Raw genomic sequence first — 8,076 nt, 5'->3', positions numbered from 1 at the left:
GAACGAATTAGAAACGGGCCGATCTGTGCGCTCATTGTCTATTAAACTATAATTTGATATCAAACGACTCTAGGAGCGAAATATTAAATTTGAAGTTATTTAATAATTTCGTTAAATGAAAAATACTTTCGTTCTTATTCGTCCGTTATTCTTAAAGTCCTTAGGTATTATAGTATTTATAGTTCTATTTCTTGTCAGTCTGACTGTTAACACCCTTTGTCAAGAAATGTAATGTTTTGCACCAGAACTACGCCTACTTGAAGCTGTAAAAGCATTCTTAACAAAGTCAGCATTAAACAATACACACAACTTCAAATTTTCACCCATCTACGATCAACAGTTACTTTTGTATCGCGTTTTTAATATCGGCAATACAACGTTTGCTGGGTCAGCTAGTTTCTTATAAATTACTGAATCTACCATATGTTCGGAAAAAGTAGAGCTCGTGAGAAGAAAGAAGAAACCAGTAGTAATATAACTGTCATCCGGGTAAAAAGGAAAAAAAAACTTTAGAATTCTGCCTCGTGCACACACAATTTGCTTTATCATATTTTATTATCTTTAATTACATGAATCCCCATTTAAAAGTCGTTAGGTGACTTAATAGTATCAATAATGGTTTTATGCTAATTCGGTACGTGATGCCAGCGACAATCCTAAGTAATACTTTTTCAGATGTGAGTTGTTTTTACCAGTGGGAGGCTCCTTTGCACAGGATGCCGGCTAGATTATGGGTACACTAACGGCACATAATTGTGTCGTGAAGCAGTAATGTGTAAACATTACTGTGTTTCGGTCTGAAACTAGTGTCTGTAACTAGTGACATTACTGGGCAAATGAGAATTAACATCTTATATCTCAAGGCGACGAACGCAATAATTGTAGTGCCACTCAGAATTTTTGGGCTTTTCAAGGATCCTGAGCGGCACTGCATTGTAATTGTCCTACCCTTACCCTGGCAGCGTTTACGTTTATTCCGAAGATCCTAAGGCTTGTGCTGTTGCAAGTAGACCATATGATACTATAGGGTATGCGATGGCTGGTCCATGGGTCATGCTCGTGAACGGACGCTACTTGTCGTTCCTGGTTGATCCTGTCATCAAGAATCTGGCGTTTGTTTGTTAAATTTAAATCGACATTTTCTTTAAATTTTGTAATCAACGTTACTGGTCTAAAATTGAGCACAGCCCTGAAGATAGCTGAGGACAGCACGGAGAAAAACTTGGTGAAAATCCGTGACCCAGATCCGGAGCGTATACGATCTTCAGCAATGAAGAATACGATCGAGAAAATAATATCTATAACATAGGACTAATCTAATATCTATAAAATAAAGACACTGGGATCACATATCATCAGTAAGTATTTTGTATTTTATTAATTTCAATGTAAAATAACACAAAGCGTAGGCATGTTACAAAATTTGAAAGATCCCATTGAGTGTCAAGATGACACGCACACAAGCATATAATGCCGTAATAAAAAAGCTCTTAGGTAGTCGGTATCTTGTTGGAGCGCAGCGGAGACCAATGCTTAATCTAAGATCCATAACTTCCTACATAGCAGTTGAGGAAATATGGAAACTGCGTTATGTAAAGTTGTCAGAATTATAGTTCGTCAAAACATGGTCAAAGATTTGATTGTAATAATTGTACCTCAATAATTTTGTACCTAATTTAATTGTACCAATGAGGTAGGCTCTATAGGGTGCTAAAGGTTGATAAGCTTGTAATATGATAAGATAGATGAAAAATTTTACTCGACATACCGAGTAAATATAACGTATGATGTATCAAAATCATCTGTAAAAAATAGTACTTAAAAAAATAATAATTAGAAAACGGAACTAAAAAAAATAGAGAATATTTCATACTTTTCGTTAATTGGATTATTTTCATTGTTGAATTAAAAATTCTCTTTGGTATTCGAAAATTTCCTAATATATCTTAATATCAATTCCTGTCTCAGAAACGATACATGAAAATTTAATAAATTAAAAAAATCTAATTTTTCAAATTGAATAATGGAATGATTTTATCAAAGTAATGTATTGTCATCGGTCCTCGATAAATCAATTATCATCGGGTCAAAATCACGCCCGAATCAGTCGGTAATTACAAACAAACATACATACAGGTGAAGCTATTAAAAAGCGTGTAAAACTGTCAGTAGTTCTATACCAGTTACTTGTGGAAAAACTATGTAAAACGAGCTTACCATATGCTACGTGTGCAGTACAATAACGCTTTTTGAGTAATGCTTGAACTACCGTAGCGCTGTAGCGCGTCGGGCATGTTTGTGGAGAAAAGGGTCGACAATTTCTATACTGTTGGTACTAGGTATCAAGCTGGCCCCATACACACGTTTTCTGTATTCGATTTCCGAATTCGTTTTCCGAATTCGAAATCCGGAAATCATCCGAATGCATGGAATCAATATAAAATACATTAAATGTCGCACGCTGGGCCGCATTAGAAAAAGCTGTTATTTTATATTTAACGCTTTGTGAACAATTTATTGCTATATTTAATGGTTCGAATCCCGGTAGGTGCATTTATTTATATGATGAATATGGATGTTTGTTTCCGAGTCATGGATGTTTGCATGTATTTATGTATGTTTAAGTAAGTATATTGTATCAAATAATAAATATATCGTCGTCTTGCACCCATAGTACAGGCTATGCCAAGTTTGGGGCAAGAAAATTTGTGTAAAAGTGTGTCAATACTATTATAATTTAACATAATATTCTAATTGTATCGGACTACATAAATTTTATTTATGATTTAATTATTTTCTTTTTTAATTGTAATATGACATATATTTCATTTTATCTGTATTTTAATTGAAATCAATGTAAACTCAATTATGTAATGTAATTTTAGTCGTTCATTGTCTGTAGGTGTATGGAGGAAATATCTGAAATAAATGATTTATAATTATTACTATTAAAACTAAAATGAGAGCGCTTCGACTATTATAGTATGGTATGGTATGTGATCCCCTATTTCATCAATCAGACAGTGTTAACCAGTTACTCCAACCAGTCTAGCTCTTTCCAGAAGTTCAGAACATTCCAGGAATGTTAGCAGACTTATAGGAGAGACCTTTTAAAGATTTTTGCCATTTTGATTTTTGTAATAAATACAATGCATTGCCGCTCAGGATTCTAGAAAAATCCAATAATATTGAACGGCACTACAGTTGGGCTCATCACCTTGAGACTTAAGATGTTCATTTGCCAAGTAATTTCAATAGCTACGGTGCCTTTCAGGCCGAAACACAGTAATGCTTACACATTACTGCTTCACGGCAGAAAAAGGCGTCGTTGTGGTTCCCATAATCGGTTGGTCTCTGCACTTTGGTCTGTCCGTTAAGCCGATTGTGAAAAGATGCTTGTACAGTGGTATTTGACCGATTGACTTGACCTAATGAGAACTTAAACTTATCACTTTCGGAATATCCCCCACGCCGAAATATATAAAAAATAATTATGGAAAAAGGAGGACAAACGGGCGTATGGGTCACTTGGTGTTAAGTGATCACCGCCGCCTACATTCTCTCATTCTCAGAGGAATCACAAGAGCGGCGCCGGCATTTAAGGAAACTCATTCCACAGCTTTGTAGTATGTGGAAGAAAAACTATAGTTATAAATAAATTTAAACTTGCAGTATGAATTTCATTCGATAGACGTGTGAGTAAATGAGTTTACTCTAATTTTAAAAGCTTCTATTTTATGATACTTTTAGATTTCTCTCTGTGATAAGTAAAACGTAACAATTTTATTTAATTTACTAGAGCCATTTTCACCGTAATTACTTCGTTTAATATAATCGTTTGCATAAGCGAAACGCTGCATGCGAATGTTAATCAATAGTTAGTTAATTAAGTGTTTACAAGACTAAGACAAATTTAAAATGTATACTTATTATTTTCTCTTTACAATATCTCTCTTTTGGTTGAATAGTGTTATTTTGTATCGTTCTCATTCTGTCACATCTCGCCACAAATGTGACTAGTTGTTGCAAAAACATAATAGTTTCGTCACTCTTTTATAATTTCATGTAAAATGTATTCATAAAAATATTAATATAGCTATCAACTTGGAACATTTATATTTATGATTTATTCATATGGTCTTATGAATTGTAGAAGAAAACTCGAAAAAAAGATTGTCATGTCTTATTACGCAAGAATATGCGTACAAATTCAAAAATATACATTTATTATGTTATTATGTATAATTTATTATTATTATGCTTTCAATGATTCTTTAATTTTTAATTTGTTCTTAGTATTTTTAAGTTTCCTCTTTTTTTATATACGAACAAGCATGATGATTGTTTGACGTTAGCTAGTAAAGTTATATTAATACTATCAAAAATTTACACAAATAATTACATATACCTAAATGTTATTGTTTTTAAATTTATAAAAAAGGACACCTGCTTACATTTTTGCGCTTATTCTCCTCAGGTCTGAGGTAGGCATCATTCAAATGGGTTTTGACATTCAAATATTGAATTTGTATTTTATTTTTTATATATAATAACATTTGGGTTTGATGTTGAGTGCAAAACTTTCCAACGTTCTCAACCAGGACCGAATGCTCGACTAAGTGGTCGAAATATTAATGAAACTTATAATATTATCATACATTAATAAGCTGGATTATTTATTTATTATTATTTAGGGAGATTTACTAAATTCAGGGCTCAACGATTCACAAACTTACAATTAAAATATATACTCACAAAATTACAATATACTTAAATCGTGGCTCATTGCCATGTTTTAATAAACTATTTAATTATTCCCATTAACACCAAGAAGAAATATATATATATATATATATATATATATATATATATACTAGCTGACCCAGCAAACGTTGTATTCCCGATATTAAAATCGCGATACAAAAGTAACCGTTGATCGTAGGTGGGTGAAAATTTGAAATTGTGTGTATTTTTTAATGCTGACTCATAATCAAACAAATTTAAAAAAAATATCAAAAAAATTAACATTAAGGGGAATGAAAAATAGACGTTGTCCGCTTCTCAGACCTACCCAATATGCTCTCAAAATTTCATGAGAATCGGTCAATCGGTCAATCCGTTTCGAAGGAGTTTAACTACAAACACCGCGACATGAGAATTTTATATATTAGATAATATGTTCTATGAGAATTTTAATACTTTATTTGAGAACTGTCGAGATATGCCAACTTGTGAAAGGCGAGAAAAGTCGTGCACACCTTCGTGAAAGTGGTATTCGTGAGGTTTTCTTTATCTCCCCACGTCCATAAAAAATGTTGAATTTGACAAAGATTCTATTCAATAATTCGAAACTCTTGATCTTCTGAATTAATGTTAATAATGCGAGAAATTTAGGAAATGTATTTTAACATTTCAAAAATAGGTACTACACGTATACTTTTTTATTTTAAGAAATATTTTTATTTATCTATAGTATAATAAAGGACTGTTCTCTTTGAAAAATTTGCTTTTTTGTTACATATATTTTTTATTAATTATTCTGATTGATAGGTACTGGACACTGATAGGATTGCATCACTCTAAGTGGTTTTGGGTTTAATTATGAGTTCTTGCAAGATCTACTCCTATGACTGGCATATTTACAATAACAGATAAATTGTAGTATATTTTTATTGATCAAGAGGTCAAATCATTGGCTGGCCCTGATAATAAGTTAATTTATTACCCATAAACTTTTTATCCCATATAGGCTTTACCTACGATATATTTCAAGGTATACCTTACCTAGGTAGGTACGTCATATCTACGAGGTAACTCTATTAGAAGATGATTGATTTGAAATTGAAAGGAAAACAAAAATATATAGTTTTCGGTTTTAGTATTTTAGAGCTAAAATGTTTTCCGTATGGAAAATATTCTAACTAATAAATCCTTGTTTGATTTTCTTTGTAAAAATGTCAGTAGATAGTGTTAAGGATAAAAAAAACCTTTTAAAAACTTACTATTTTATCAGGATCAGTGTGAGCGGCTTACTTCGTTGGAAGTTGTTCCCGAACTACGATTCCTTGAGACTAACCCTTTTCTTTTATAGGACTCGAGGCGTTCTACAATGTGCGCAAATATTACCTCGCTATTAATTTGAAAATATATTGACACAATATTTTTTTTATTGAAATTCCTGTGAAATCTTTCAAAATTTGGTTTTTGGAGTGTTAATTATCAATACCTTGTGATAATTTCTTGCAATAATAATTAATCTTCATTCAAGAAACTAATACTTAGTCTCGAATCGTCATGTAAAAGCAAGTTTTCTTGAAAAGAATCGGAATAAATTAGACGGATCCCATTCATAATTACATTATTAATAATATATTTTAATACGTTTTATAAAGGATGGTCAATTTTGACAAGCACATTTCATACAAATATCTTATTCCACTGGTAATATTTACACTGACAATATTATTAATATACATTTCAACAGTCTCTATTCTGACAAGAAACTGGGATTTTTATAAGATCTTGATAAATTATTATATTGTATGAGTGATGTGTCTATTGCATTAGTTATTTGACAAGTTTAATTATGTATAATATTCATTTCTAAATGAGTGATGTAAAGAAACGTGAATTCTTTGTTTGTAGTGTCGCATATCGACTCTGTCTATAATTGCATGTATCACCGTCTTATATGCATAAAACTTAACTTTCTTTTTTTATTAATTTTAAAAATAAAAACAAATAAAATTATTTGCTACAAAACCAGTGATGAATAATATGTTTACATTAAATACCTATACTTATTGTTATTAAGTAAATTTACTCATATGATTTTTACAGTTTGTATGTGTAATTAAACAATAAGTCAAAAAAGATACAAAAGTCAATCTATTGAAAAGTAAGTTTAATTTTAGTAGTAAAAAAACTAAATAATATAATATAATTAGTAAGGTAGAAGTGTGACCATTGTAGAACGTCCCGTACTGATCGCCTTTAGTTCGCATCGAGATCAAACGTTAATATATCTAAAGGGTGAGTTCTACAATTAATAGTTAAACAATCATGGTTTAACTGAAAATTAGAATTCTAGGACATTATCGTTACAGATTCGATTGCAAAAAAAACAGTGAGTTGAATATAGGTATTTTTTTATAAGAATCTTATATGTATGTATGCATGCAGTACAGTAAGTTTTATCATAAAAGTACCTCAGACAAAAATTGTATTATCTATAAAAAATGTATCCATACTTTTTTTCTTACGAGCCACCGTTTTTGAGATATAACGATTCAAAAAGTTATAAAAACACGCTAAGTACACTACCTCATAGGTTGCGTGGAAACGTGCATAGTATGACGATAACAACTTTTATAACTTTTTGAATCGTTATATCTCAGAAACGTTGGCTCGTAAGAAAAAAAGTATGCATACATTTTTTATAGATAATTTTATGATCTACAATTTTTGTCCAAGGTTCTTTTATGATAATTCTTACCGTTTTGCTGAAAATCGCGAAAAACTAATTTTTTTGACCTTTGACCTTGAATAAAAAAAAATCCATACACGGGAATAATGGGGAACTTTTAAACATTGTTTATAATTATTTTTTGAACAATAATATCACTGATTGGCAGCTTGCTGGGACTTTAAGTAACTTCGAATGTCTAAATTGACCGGACTATTGTATGTACACCATATTTTTTTAAGTATTATAAAAAAAAAATGTGCGAACCACGATGCCATTTTAAAATACAAACACCATCAACAGCCTTTAGGAATCGAGCACAGCTAGGCTACCTACCTCTCTCGCACAAAGTCGCCATAGTTTTATTTCAGAATTAGAATCATTTTTAATTTATTACAATTATAATACAACTTTGTTTACAAAACTATGCCATGTTAAATAGTATTGGTCTACTATCAATATTTTTTTTGTACAAGTTTTATTTAGATTGAATGATTCGCATGGCTCCAACGGTAAAAGGGGTGTTTTGGTGAATTAATCGCACTATCTATAAAAAATAGAAATGTCAAGAAAAAATGATTTTTTTTTCTCATATTCTGTTGGTATACAAT

This window comes from Leptidea sinapis, chromosome 3, assembly GCF_905404315.1.
Source record: "Leptidea sinapis chromosome 3, ilLepSina1.1, whole genome shotgun sequence".
Classification (NCBI taxonomy): domain Eukaryota; kingdom Metazoa; phylum Arthropoda; class Insecta; order Lepidoptera; family Pieridae; genus Leptidea; species Leptidea sinapis.
The sequence above is the reverse complement of the archived record's forward strand: the minus strand, read 5'-3'. Positions refer to the sequence as shown.